The sequence below is a fragment of the Lagenorhynchus albirostris genome, chromosome X (genome assembly GCF_949774975.1).
Source record: "Lagenorhynchus albirostris chromosome X, mLagAlb1.1, whole genome shotgun sequence".
NCBI lineage: Eukaryota > Metazoa > Chordata > Mammalia > Artiodactyla > Delphinidae > Lagenorhynchus > Lagenorhynchus albirostris.
The window spans coordinates 122,528,279-122,542,485 of NC_083116.1; the positions used below are offsets into that span (position 1 = coordinate 122,528,279).

Below are 14,207 nucleotides of genomic sequence, written 5' to 3' on the forward strand. Positions count from 1 at the left end.
GCGATTCACACCAGGTCTTCTGATTCTCTGTCACGTGCTTGACCAGCTACATAATTTGCAAGGACAGTACAAAATGAGAATGCAGGGGCCCTCCTTCCAACATGATTAAGAACTTCAAGACGGCAGAAGGTGAAACCCAGCCCAGGGCCTTCTGTGACTGCATGGGTCACAAGCCCATGAAGCTGGCCTTGGTAGGGTGCTATCCCCAATGTCTCACCACCATTCTAGAAACATCCAGGTTCAGAGTGGTGGTGTTATAGGGCCAAAGGGGCAGGGGCTGTCTTCTGTGAAATTGTAGACGTTTGTCTGGACCCAGAGAGTAGACATGGCTACCATGGTGGCACACGCACTTGGGACGAAGGGAGGTGGGCAGACCTCAGGTGGGCAGAAGGTCACATGGAGAGGCCTGGCAGTCTGAAGGAAAGAATTAAAAACCCTGATTAAACCAGCAGAACCTATGTAGGGTGAGCCCCAGCGTCCAGGGTAGGAGCTGCAGATGGGGCCCTGGGCGGGAGGGACTGAGACACACGGAACAGGTGGGGAAGTCAGGGCTGGGAACTAGGACACCAGGAGGACCTCTCATACTCCTACAGCGGGCCCTGCTGGGCGGAACTTGACCTTCCACATTGATCTCTCACAGGCCTAAAACAGGCCCGGCTGTGTATGCCTGAGAGAGAGTGGGGCTACCTGGGGGGTCGTGGACACTGCTCTGTTCTCGTCTCCTCTGTAAGACGGCTCCATCTCAGAGTGTAACAGAGAAGAACAAACTGACTCCATGTTGGATCTATTCCTTCAGCTCTAACCCTTGTGCTCTGTTGTCTGTGCTTAGTCAGCTGCCTCTGCACCTTTGTAAAAGAATGCTGCCTGGCTTTGCAGACGCCGCCACATCGGAACTTCCCGCGCAGCCCAACCATGGTCAACCCTACCGTGTTCTTTGACATCGCCGTCGACGGCGAGCCCTTGGGCCGCGTCTCCTTCGAGCTGTTTGCAGACAAAGTTCCAAAGACAGCAGAAAACTTCCGTGCTCTGAGCACTGGGGAGAAAGGCTTTGGTTATAAAGGTTCCCGCTTTCACAGAATAATTCCGGCATTTCTGTGCCAGGGTGGTGACTTCACGCCATAATGGCACTGGTGGCCAGTCCATCTACGGGGAGAAATTTGATGATGAGAATTTCCTCCTGAAGCATACGGGTCCTGGCATCTTGTCCATGGCAAATGCTGGCCCCAACACAAACGGTTCCCAGTTTTTCATCTGCACTGCCAAGACTGAGTGGTTGGATGGCAAGCATGTGGTCTTTGGCAAGGTGAAAGAGGGCATGAATATTGTGGAAGCCATGGAGCGCTTTGGTTCCAGGAATGGCAAGACCAGCAAGAAGATCACCATTGCTGACTGTGGACAAATCTAATAATAAATTTGACTTGTGTTTTATCTTAACCACCAGACCATTCCTTCTGTAGCTCAGGAGAGCACCCCTTCATCCCCATCTGCTCCAAATATACTATAATCTTTGTGCTCTCATTGCACTTCTTTGGGTTCCATATTTTCCTTATTCCCCTCCAAGTTTAGCTGAATTGCAAAGTTAAGTTTATGGTTATGAAATAAAGACTAAACAACCAAAAAAAAAAAAAGAATGCTGCCTACAGCCTGAAATATACAGGATAGCCCATTCTCAAGGCTCTGACCTTTAAAGGTACAACACTTTCCCATTTATATACAGATTAAAAGTTGCAGAACAGAAAACAACAAATGCCTTGTTGGAGGTTTATAGGAACATTGTGACCAGACCAATATAAGAACAAAGGATTCTCACACCAAGAAGTTTGCAATAACCAGACGCACCCCCTCCGCCCTTCGTACAAAAGAATTCTAACTCGAGTAAGATAGTTCTTTGGGACAGTAGTCCACCATCTCCTCGGTCTGCTGGCTTTCCAGATAAAGTCGCTATTCCTTGCCCCAACAACTCCTCTCTTGATCTACTGGCCTGTCGTGTGGTGAGCAGTGCGAGCTTGGACTCAGTAACAAGAGTGTGCTGTACTCTAGCTACATTTGGAAATGAGTCTCTCCTTTTATTCCCCAGAGGGAACAAAGGAAAAAAGGGAGGGGAAATCCACATTTTTTTGGCCCTGAGCTCTGAGTTTGCACCAGAATCCACAGAAGGCATTCTGAATGATGAAGGTTGTAGAGGTGACGTGACTTGCTAATGGTAGTAGGAACTGCATTACAGAGAATCAAACTCTGGCTGGCATAACTCTCAATTCCACCTGTAGAGCCGGACTAGGGAAGATGAGTCCCCATGCTGCTGCCAGTACTGTGAAAAGCTTCTAGTAGTGGTTCCCAAACTTTACTGCATATTAGAATCACCTGGAGAGCTTTAAAAAGCCCTAATGCCCAGGTTTCATCCCAGACCAATCACATGAGACTATCTAGGGGTGGAAGCCAGGATCAATTTTTTTTAAATTAATTTATTTACTTTAGGCTGCATTGGGTCTTCGTTGCTGCGTGCAGGCTTTCTCTAGTTGTGACAAGCCAGGGCTTCTCACCGTGGTGGCTTCTCTTGTTGCAGAGCATAGGCTCTAGGAGTGAGGGCTTCAGTAGTTGTGTCACGCGGGCTTCTGTAGTTGTGGCTCGTGGGCTCTAGAGCACAGGCTCAGTAGTTGTGGCGCACGGGCTCAGTTGCTCCGCGGCATGTGGGATCTTCCTGGACCAGGGCTCAAACCCGTGTCCCCCGCATTGGTAGGCGGATTCTTAACCACTGCGCCACCAGGGAGGCCCCTGGATCAATTTTTTAAAAAGACTTCCCAGGTGATTCCAAAGTGCAGCAATGTTTGGGGATCATTCACCTGCCCAGGGAAGGGTGTGTTCTAGTGCCTTCTGGACAATAGGAAAAGGGGACTTGACTGATGTCCCTGACTACCTCCCCTAGCATCCATTGTAAATGTAAGTTTAAATATTCAAAGCATCTCTAGATAGATTATCCTCTTTCCACTACATGATAAAGTAATGGTCTCCAATTTTTAATTCATCATTCACTTAATGAGTATTACAATATTATTTTATTAATACCTGATATTTATTAAACACTAACTTCATGCTAAGCCTTTTCTGAGATGCTTTCCATATGTTAGTTCATTTAATTCTCCATAACAACTCTATAATGCATTCATTTATTCATTTAGTCAACAAATGTTTATTGAATCCCCACTGGCTTCTCAGTTCTGGGGGTACAACAGGAACGAAAGCAGAATAAAAAAATAAAATATTCACTCCAGTGTGCAGACACAGGGAATAACCTAATAAATTGGTAAAACATATGGCATATCAGGTCATTTTAAGTACTAAGGAGAAATACAATGCAGGGAGGAAGGCTGGAGAGCTGCCAGGCGAGGGTACTGTGAGATCATGCTAGGGGTCAGGAAATGTCGGGGGGGGAGGGGCATTTCGGCAGTGCAAAGGTCCTGTGGTGAGCTATGCCTGTGAGATCATGCCTAAGGGACGGCCGGGCAGCTGGTGGTGGGGGGAGGGTGGAGACAGTGAGGGGAGTGGTAAAGAAGTGATGATGGGCTGAAGATGACACAGGCCCTTAGAAGGACTTTGTGTTTTGTTGTGAGTGAAACAGGAAGCTGTTTGAAGGTTCTGAGTGGAGAAGTGATGTGATAGCTGCCATACTGAGAACAGACAGGAGGGAGCACGGGTAAGCAGGGACGGCATTTCAGGGCCCACTGCATCAATCCTGACAAAATATCATGGTGGCTTGGACCAGGGTGAGGGCAGATATGGCAAGAAATCACTGGGCTTTTAACATATTTGGAAGCCACTCTGACAGAGCAGGGGTGGGACTCCTACTCTGGAACCTTCTTCCTGCACACACAGGACGGTCCCAGGGAGATGGACCTTTAAGCACATTATGTAATGCAAGTCCCATGTCTCGATGGATCCAAATCGCAGGAGACATTTTCTCTGGAGCTAATGCTTCACGGTTTGTACAGGAAACACACAAATGCCCAGGTATGGGGCCAACACGAGAACTGGTGTGGTAGTCTGGAATGAGACTGTGGAGCCAGACTCTCTGGGTTCGAATCCTGGTCCCACCACTTCCCAGCAGTGTGATGTGGACAAATAACTTCATCATCCTGTACCTCAGTTTCCTCATCTGCAAAGTGGTGATAATAATGGAAACAACCTCATAAGATCATTGTGAAAATTAAATGAATGAATAAAATGTCAAGCAGGTAGCAAACTCTCTGGCATGTAAGAAGCACTCAAAAAGCATTAGCTGTTATTTTCATCTCTTGAGGGCAATGAACAGAAAGGCATATGTTTCAGACATTATGAACCCATTCAACCTTAAAATATGAAGACAAACTCAACGTTTCAATTGCCTATAGCCCACTCTCGGTGAGATGCCTCACAAATCCCAGGTAAGCTCTGAGACTTCAATCTGAAGAATCACGTCAAATTCAATGACACAGGAAACGCAAATATATATTGATACGCAAGAGGCAAAACAGTACCAGAATACAGAAGAATAAAATCTAGGCTTCTCTAGCGACTGAATCACGGGTAGTAAGTTTTCCTCCGCCATGTTTCAAAGACTATTAAGTGACCTTGGAGTCTAGGGCTGGGGAATGAGCCCGGGTCATGGGGCAAGTGAGAAGCACTAAATCCCTTTTAGGGAGTGAGACCCAGGAGCAGGCCCTTTCACCTCAGGTGCTGCCGTCCTCTGTGTCAACAGAGAATCTGCCCTTGGTCCATATCACTTTCCCACCCCAACAAGGTTTGAGACTTACAAGCACGTGCGTATGATGTGTTCGCTGCCTGTTCTAGTATTTTCTTTTTCGTTTATGGTTTTTTAATTCTTTTTGTTTTGCTTGCACTTTGAGGATAACCTTCCAATGGCATTATCATATTCTTGCTAAACAGGTTATATTTTCAGAATACATTATCTAAAAATAATCAATCCCTGTCTCTTTTCCAGTAAGAAAGGATCCACACTAAAATGTTCCCCCATGAAACATCATTCTGTTCTTTGTGTTAGGCAAGTACCTTTTGGCTCTCTCCTTGCAATATTTTTTTTTTTTTTTTTTTTTGCGGTACGCAGGCCTCTCACTGCTGTGGCCTCTCCCACTGCAGAGCACAGGCTCCGGACGCGCAGGCTCAGTGGCCATGGCTCACGGGTCCAGCAGCTCCGCGGCATGTGGGATCTTCCCGGACCGGGGCACGAACCCATGTCCCCTGCATCGGCAGGCGGACTCTCAACCACTGCGCCACCAGGGAAGCCCCTCCTTGCAATATTTTTGATAAACATTTGAGTACTTTTATAATGAGCTGAAAAAGCAACATTTTTTTACCTGCTGAACATGCTTCAGTGAATTCTGATGCTGAGCCTTGAAGAATACAGCGGATGAGCTACACAAACTTTCAGCCCCTGCCCCAACCTTCTCCAACAAACACACATAGATCGGCCAGAAATCTCTGACCTAAAAATCCAGAGTGCATTAATTGAGATGGAAGATGTGTCCATTGAGATCGAATGAGCAATCTTGCTATTTCTGAAAGATTCATTTCAAAAGGAATGATGGGAATCCTGCTGCCTAACTCCCCACGACAAAAAGAAAGGGCTTTCTTTGAACTCTGGCAGGCTTTCTTCCGCAGCAGAAATAAAAGACTGATACATCCAATGTATCACAAAGAATTACTTTGACTAGTAAAATGTGTCCTGTAAGAAAACGTAAAGTAATTTCAGTTTACCATGCACTCATTAGAGCCAGTGAGGTCCTTTTTTGGAATATGTGCTGAGTAGAAAGATTCTGGAAGGAAGAACCAAATTTAGAAGCCATTCCCTTTGGTGTAGAGTTAAAGAATCTAGGAAGATGGTAGCAGGTGGGACCCCTGGGTAGTTAAGACTGGAATGAAAAGGAGTATAAATAAACATACATGCCTCAGTTCTGCTTGAGAAGGTCATTGTTGGTGTGACCTTTCAGGGATGGGCAGCCGTGATTCCATGAGAGCATTAAGCATCAATATATAATATTCTCATCTTGGTAGCCCTGGTGTGGGTCGCAGACTGAGTTATCTTCATTTGCTCCCCAGGATGTGATTTGCCACTGGACGCCACACTGCTTTTCAGTGCCTTCCCACTGGACACAGTACGTACTTCTCCACCCCTTGACTCTGCTAACATCTCGTTGCCCAAAGCATGTGACATGGCTGAGGCCAGATGTGACAAGCAAAACACACTTGTTTAGCTGGGCACGAGCTCTTGCTTTTCTCTTGTCACCATGAGAAGACCTTCCCAAGGCAGCTGCCACCCTTTCAGCTTGGGCTCTGGAACGGACACATGTAGAACAGACCAGAGCCGGCAACTCAGTGAGGAGCCAAGTGGAGCAGAGCTGTCCAGCACCTCAACCTAGATGAGCCAGCTGAACGATGGGTAACAAATGATGATTGTTGCATGACACTGAATTTGGGGGATGTTTGTTATGCACCAAAAGCTCACTCATACAATCTGTAATTAGTGTTTTCAGTAGTACTTAAAAACCCTGAAATGCCACATCCCCAAAGGATTCTCTCTACCACCCCTATTCTCTACACCATTTATGGCTAAATGTGCTACATTTTACAAAAACACTATCGACACTTCCAGAGGAAACTTCTCCCCTTATTATCCCAGTTGACATGGCAGCCACAGGCACCTCATGATCTATTCTTCATGACTTTCTCATATCTCTGAACTGGACTCAGGTAGTCGTGGCTCCTAAGCCAACAATTCACAAGCCCTGTTGTGGCCTGTGAGGGGGCTTAATAAGGCTCTGGACTTCCCTGGTGGCGCAGTGGTTAAGAATCCACCTGCCAACGCAGGGGACACGGGTTTGAGCCCTGGGCCGAGAAGATCCCACATGCCGCGGAGCAACTAAGCCCGTGCGCCCCAACTACTGAGCCTGCGCTCTAGAGCCCACGAACCACAACTACTGAGCCCGCGTGCCACAACTACTGAAGCCCGCGTGCCTAGAGCCTGTGCTCCGCAACAAGAGAAGCCACGGCAATGAGAAGCCCCCACACCGCAACGAAGAGTAGCCTGTGCTCGCAGCAGCTAGAGAAAGCCCACGCACAGCAACGAAGACCCAACGCAGCCAAAAATAAATACATTTATTTAAAAAGAAAGAAAGAAAGAAAGACAGACTCTGAGCAAAAGTGCTGCGCAAGGCAAACTGGAGTTCCCCAGAATAAGAATGTAAGTAGGAAGGAAAAGAAAGCAGAAGTGTGAATCACTGAGCTTGATAGGTCACAACTGACAGGGACTATGAGGTAGATTAGAAACCCCGAGATCGGTTTCAAGCAAGTCAAAATTACGATGATGTGTGCGGCAAAATAACATATTGAAAAGAATTTTTGCTTTGTTCTCATTGAGTTTCTTCCTCTCCCAGGTCTAGTAAGGTAGGCTTCGTTCAGTCCCTTGCCTCAGGGAAGATGCATTTACCAGGGCCCAGAGAAAAAGCTGATGGCAGAAAGCCTCTCTCCTGACTTGTTTCGTGAAACTCTGAGCAACTTGGCTTAGGAGTCAAGGGCAGAGGACCCCTGTGAGGTGGCAGCAAGTTCAGGAGAGAGAGCTTGGTGGTAAGTCTAGCAAAGCACCAAGATGCATAGGCTGAGCCTAAAGAAATGGCAAAGTCAGTGAACTTCAGGGGACCATGCAGGCTCAGACGCCGGTATCTTCGGACTGAAAAACACAAAGGCCTGTTTGAATTTCTGTTCTGCAGATATTCCGGGGACTTCTGAATATTCGACATGATTATATTCCAATTGCCAAACAGCAGAAATGTAATACGATGACACTCACACACGAGTTTAAGGGTAGGATTTACATTGGCTCTGTGAGAAAACAGAAACTATGAGTAAACGGCGTCTTTGAAGGAAAGGAGAAAGGGTAGTTGGAAGAGAAGAGATGCCACCTGGAGAGAAATCATACTGTGGAGTGACGTCACGCAAGGAGATCCAGGAAGTCCTGCTAATGAGGGTCCTGAAGCTTCTCTGAATCTGGAACTACCTCCTAGAGCTGCTTCCCATGAGGCTAGGAGGCTCAGCCACGCGGCATTTGCATTCTCACATGTCCATGAGATTCCATCTCTCTTAGGATCTACAGTATGTATTTTTATACTCTACTCCCCCCTTCCCCCTCCCCGCTCCTTTTTTTTTTTTTTTTAACAAATCCCAGCAAGTCTCTGTCCTTTAGGATCAAAAGAGCCCAACCAAATCCCACCACTGAAGATGAGTTAAATTTAATATAAACATAGATAACTGGACATGATGTGTTTCCAGGTCACACAACACAGTGAGTCTCAGGCTTTTTGCCTTCGTGAATATGCAGATTATGGGTTCAGAGGAACTTGACCTTCACTAATCAATTCCACAGGCCACTGTCAGTCAATTCCCACAACATGTCAGGAGCATTTAAAGATTAAGAACTGTTTAGTCAAGCTTGGAAACATACATAGTACTTAAAAAGCCAAGATAATCCAGAATGCTTAAACTTAGAAACTGCAAAATGTTTGGAGGAATCTTGTTAGAGAATTTTAGGAGGACTTGAAAGAACTGGAATTTTTCCTTAATGGGTAGACTAAATATGAAAATTTTCAGTTCTTTTCAAATTAATATATAGATTTAATGCCATCTAATAAAGATATACCAACAGTCCTTTTAAAGAATCCAACAAAGAGAATTCTAAATTTTATATGATAATATAAAAGAACACTCTGAACAAGAACAACACTCTGGTTGTCGAGCCCTACAAGATACTGAGATACCGGGACAAACATAGAAAAGTGTAAAATGATGGAGTAGCAGCTGTGACTACAACAAAACAAGGTTCCACGGTAAATTTAGAGATGAATGACCGCTTGAAAGAATTCAATGCAAGCTTTGGCACCAAAGAAAGTGAAGTGCTTTAGCATGTCAACAACACGGCTGCTTTTGAAACAAAACCATTAAAGTACATTAGAGTGACTATGAAAATCTTTTGTCCTACACAGGGGTTGTTGGCTACCTGGTAACAATGAACTAAAAGTGTCGTCTCTTCAGGGTAAAGGAGATATTACAATAATGAATGAGAAAGTAACTTATTTTGTAAAAGAAACTTGGATTGTGGTAAGAATATTGGGAAACAGATGTTTGGAAATGATTCTACCATTCTGTGCTTGTTTTACTGAAAATTATGCAAATCTGTATCTATCGAAACAGCAGCCTTTGAAAACTTGAAAGTGAATTTTTCTAACCTGTTTTAAAAAACCTGCAAATAAAGCATTTCAGCGAACTGTGGACTCATTCGTTAAATATGATAAATGGCAACATCTTCCATTTGGTTTGTGAGAACAGTTGAAGGACATCAAGGAATATGGAAACTGTCCAGCTGAATTTCAACAAAATCCCTTGCATGGATGGAATTGAAAAACAGTATTTCCTGATCTAATAAGCAAGTTGGTGAATCACTTTGTCCATTTGCCTCTTCATATGTTTCTGCAGTTCCCTTTTTCTCCAACGACGATGACTGAAACCAAGTAAAGAAATAAGATGAACTTGCAACCAGACCTTCAAGATTTATCCATGAAGTGGTAAACCAAGATGCTCAAAAATAAATCAGCACCCTCAATAACTCTGCTGTCATTTAAAATATCATAATTGTTAATGCAGCAGTGATAGCAAAACTGTTTACAAGTGATTAAAATGTATATTTCACCTTCAACTCATTTTAACACCTATTCTTTACAGCCACATATGTTTTATATATATACAGTATGAATAAATGAATATATATTAAGGGGGCACGTGTTTAAAACTTTTTTACTAATAGGCATACAAAAGCACCAAATGTGGACATTTCTGTACTGTATGATCTAGGGGGCTCCTGACTCATGGTGTGGGCCCAAGGATGCTTTATATACTCAAACATGATGGACAGAGTTGCTGATATCACAAAGCTCAACACAACTCTTGAAAAGTCCAGCTTTCACATTCAGAAATATTCAGTGGCATTTTCAGAAACCTAAAAGTGAAGTTAGCGTGCTGCTTATAGGAAATGGTGCCTTTCCATCCTGTTTATCTGATCCTACCCCAGACACCAAGATGAGACAGTGGCCCCAGGTTTGAGTGACTAAGGGACACACAAATTGATGGTTCTTACATGTGCTCTTGCTTTGGGCTCCACTAGATTGAACCCTCTGGGGTTTGGAAATCCAACCACCACAAATCTAAGATTTCATGGATACCTGTTGCTTACAGAGCATAAAGTACTGCATGGCTGGACAGACTTTTTCTTCTTGATTGATTACCCTTTTTTTTTTTTTTGGACCTATAGGAAAATATATTTTTGAACAAAAGACTTGATAACGATGAGCAAAGCCTTTCTCAAACATGTTAAAATCATCACTTTAGGTCTGAGAGTTTTTCTCCATCAAATTGGATTCTACGCATATTTTAGTGCAGTACTTGGAGGGGGGAGGGGTGAAGACAAAGGAGATGTCCTCCCCATCCCAAGGGGCTGTTGTATATCCCTGTGATCTACGCATATTCTTTGAAAATTTATATTATAATTTTATACTTAGAAAGTGAAAACAATCCCATGGTTCTTATAAATTCAAACTGTAAGAGTGTGTGTTACAGAAACCCTGATGTAAGATAATATTTTAAAACATGAATTGATCTTTATAAAAGAGGTATTTTTAGAGAGACGATTAGGCGCACTTTATAAATTTCATGATCTTCTAATCGTTACACAAAAGATTTCAAAAAGTGATTAAGTGGTAAGGGCTCACTTTGACGACTAAGAACTTCTGATGGAAGTTAAATGGCATTGGTAAGGAAATCACAGTATCAAAGGTTTAAGATAACAGTCCTGTGTTAATTAAAAACTTGTGATCTCTTAATCTTTTCTTCATTAAAATAATTATTCCTACCCCCTACCTAGGGTATTTAGTTTTCTTAGACACAAAACTACATAACTGGGCTTCCCTGGTGGCGCAGTGGTTGAGAGTCCACCTGCCGATACAGGGGACACGGGTTCGTGCCCCGGTCTGGGAGGATCCCACGTGCTGCGGAGCGGCTGGGCCCGTGAGCCATGGCCGCTGAGCCTGCGCATCCGGAGCCTGTGCTCCGCAACGGGAGAGGCCACAACAGTGAGAGGCCCGCGTACCGCAAGAACAAAAAACAAACAAAAAAAACTACGTAACTGCCCAAGGTTACACATCTTTTCTGTTTTGGGTTGGTTTTGTTTGCTTATGTTTCCCTTGTTCTAAGCCCCATAACAAGAGAACTGAACCTCACTTCCGCACCCCCTAGATCCACGCCTGGCTCCTTTTCTACGTGTCCTGTGCGCTGGGAGCTTTGATCCTGTGGGTGGCAACATGTGGGCCCGCTGCCCTCTGGCTTCCATTGGGTTCAACCAATGGGAGGTGCTGGCAGGGGAATGTGAGGTGAGGAGGAGAAAGAGATCAGAGTATTTCATCCCCCTCCTCCATCCTTGGTTTGGTGCAGGTCTGAAGTGACTTCACCCACTCTGATTACTGTTGCAGTCACATCAGGCCCCTTGCACGGCTCCAAGGCTCAGCATGCTCCACGCCAGGCCCCTTGAGCCTAGTGGTGCTAACGGGTCCCAGCTGCTTCTAGGCCCTGGGTGCCTTCATGGGACTTGTTGGTTTCCTTGTCTGAGCCCACACTCATCCATTTCCTGCCAGAGCCAGGTACCGTGCCTCTCTCTTCCATGAAGCAACCTTGTAAGTCCCAGGAAACAAACCCTGCCCCTTGGACGGCACAGATGGAGTCTCCCTGAGCTGGCCTCCAGCGAAAAATATAATTCTAGCTTCTTTTTTGATTCTTAGCCAACACATAATAAATACGTCTGCTTTGAGAGCAGCATTGAGATCAACTATCCAACTAACATTTATTTATAATGCATCAACCATACTTAAATTTACACCAATGGTTCTCAAAAACAAACAAAAACAACAAAAACCCTCCCCAAAATACCTATGAAAAAAACATTTCTTTCCGAATGAAACATATTTTCCACATATAAACCTTTAAAGACAGTGAAGACTTTGAATTCATGTACTGACCACTGTGGAATCCATTTCTATTTGCCTAATTTAAATGAGATGCGAACTCTTTTTATCTTAATTGAGGCATGCTTTCTTTGTCTCTCTGTCAAAGTATTCTTAGTAAACTTTTATCTTTGGTTGACATTACATACAGTCAAATTTGCAAGAAGAGAATATCACTGAATTTGAGAGCTGGATGAGATCTTGGCTAATGCTTTTATGTTTTAGAAGAGTTGATATGCTCATTTGAAGATTTCGTGTACCATTTTCTTTCAAGTTGGCAGAAACTGAGTTTTCAAATTCAGTCAAAATCAGTCCCTTTTGTTACTTATGGTGGATCAAATGTATCGACCATTTATTCAACAACTATTTAATAAAAGCTTTCTATCTGCCTGGTGCCCAGGATGTGGCTATGTTTTAGATCAACAAGCTTATATTATAGTTCAGGTATCGGCAAACAATAGCCCATGAGCCAAATGTGATCTCTGCCTGCTTTTGTAAATAAAGTTTTATTGGAACACAGCCACACCCATTTATTTATGCACTGCAGCTGTTTCCATGCTATAATGACAGAGTTCAGTATTTATGACAGAGACTGCCCCACAAAGTCTAAAATATTTACTATCTGGTCCTTTTCAGAAAAAAATTGTTAACCCCTCTTCTAATGGAAGGACTGATACAATAAAAATCAAATAAACATGAACTATTTCACATATTGTCACGGGCTGGTAGTTTTTATGAAGAAAAATACAGCAGGATGGAGAGTAAAAGAGGGAGTGGATTGTTTTAACAAGATGGGAGTGGAGGCCTCTCTAAGGAGGCTATTTTTGAGATCTGAATTAAGTGAGAAACTAAGCTGGGGGGATACCCATGAGAAAAACATCCCAGGCAGAATAAACAGATGTATAACGACCTTGAGAGAGGAGTCTCTAGGCCATTGTTTTAATCACGCACTCGTTCCTTTATTCAAGGAAGCTTTAGTGAGCATCAGTTTACTGTGAAGTTCTCCTTGGTTCTATGCCTTCAGAGAAATCCCCTACCCTCAAAGAAACTCCAAACCCCTAAGAGGCGCCAGATATATAAACATCTGAGTATAACAGATTGCTAGAGGCAAACGTGATGGAAGGGGTCACCCCATACTGTTAGGGTACAAACCGTGGGGGTCATCAGTCTAACCCAAGGGCAGTGAATGGGGACCAGGAAAGACTTCACACACAAGATGCCTATGACGTGAGTCTAGAGATGTGAAGCGGTAACTACCAAAGGGAAGGGAGTTATACTCCAGTCCAAGGGAAGAGTAAGCAAAGCCATAGAGGCATAAAAGAAACTGGTGTTGGGACAACTGTAAGTGTTGCTTGTTGGGTAATGGGGCAGAGTGTTTAGGAGAGAGCACAGTATCGAGGAGAAAGGAGGTTAGAGAGGAAAACTACTAGCCGAGTTGGAATGCTGTCCAATATCAGCCATACACCCTTTATGCACACAAGAGCACATCCTTCCTGGAAAGGTCAGAGGCTCTAAAATCTATCACACGATTAGGATCTAGTATGCAATGAGTTGAGGGAATAAAAATCCTGAAATTCTCTCCATATTCTAGAAGACGAAGAGTAGGATATCTTAGAGAATAAGGTAAACATAGTCCTTAAATATTAACTTGAACCCACATATTATTAATTTTATTTATGAATCAGACTATTATTCATTTTGAAGGTTATAGTTCAAAGGACCACAGAGTTTAAATCAGAACCCAGACTGATAAATTTTTCCAGTCATGCTTTCAGTTTTAGCAAATGAGATACAATAAATCAAGGATCTATTAGGGCTTGTATAAATTAACATCCAAAATAGATTCCACTAATTCATGATCAAATGTATCCTTCAAGGACTCAGTAATATTTGTCAATACCACCACTGAAAACCATTTCAACTAGTCTTTCATCCAGTTCATCTACTCAGAGAGATTTCTGTCTGTGTCAGATGATGAATTTAGCGCCTGCAAGATGCTTATTGACTGTGCCTTGTGAATCTAATTGTAGGATCTAAAAGGGCAAAATGTTTGTCAGTTTCCTTAAAGCTGCAAAATCCCTACAGCTAGGCTGGTAATCAATGACACTAATTGAGTTC

At 43.7% G+C, this 14,207-nt stretch overlaps 1 protein-coding gene and 1 pseudogene across 1 annotated transcript in view; one reads left to right on the forward strand and one right to left on the reverse strand.

Annotated features, from left to right (window-relative positions):
* FRMPD4 (FERM and PDZ domain containing 4) overlaps positions 1 to 14,207 on the reverse strand; it is a 181,532-nt gene that overhangs the window by 99,616 nt on the left and 67,709 nt on the right. The window lies entirely within an intron of this gene.
* On the forward strand, positions 874 to 1,434 carry LOC132512963 (peptidyl-prolyl cis-trans isomerase A-like; annotated as a pseudogene).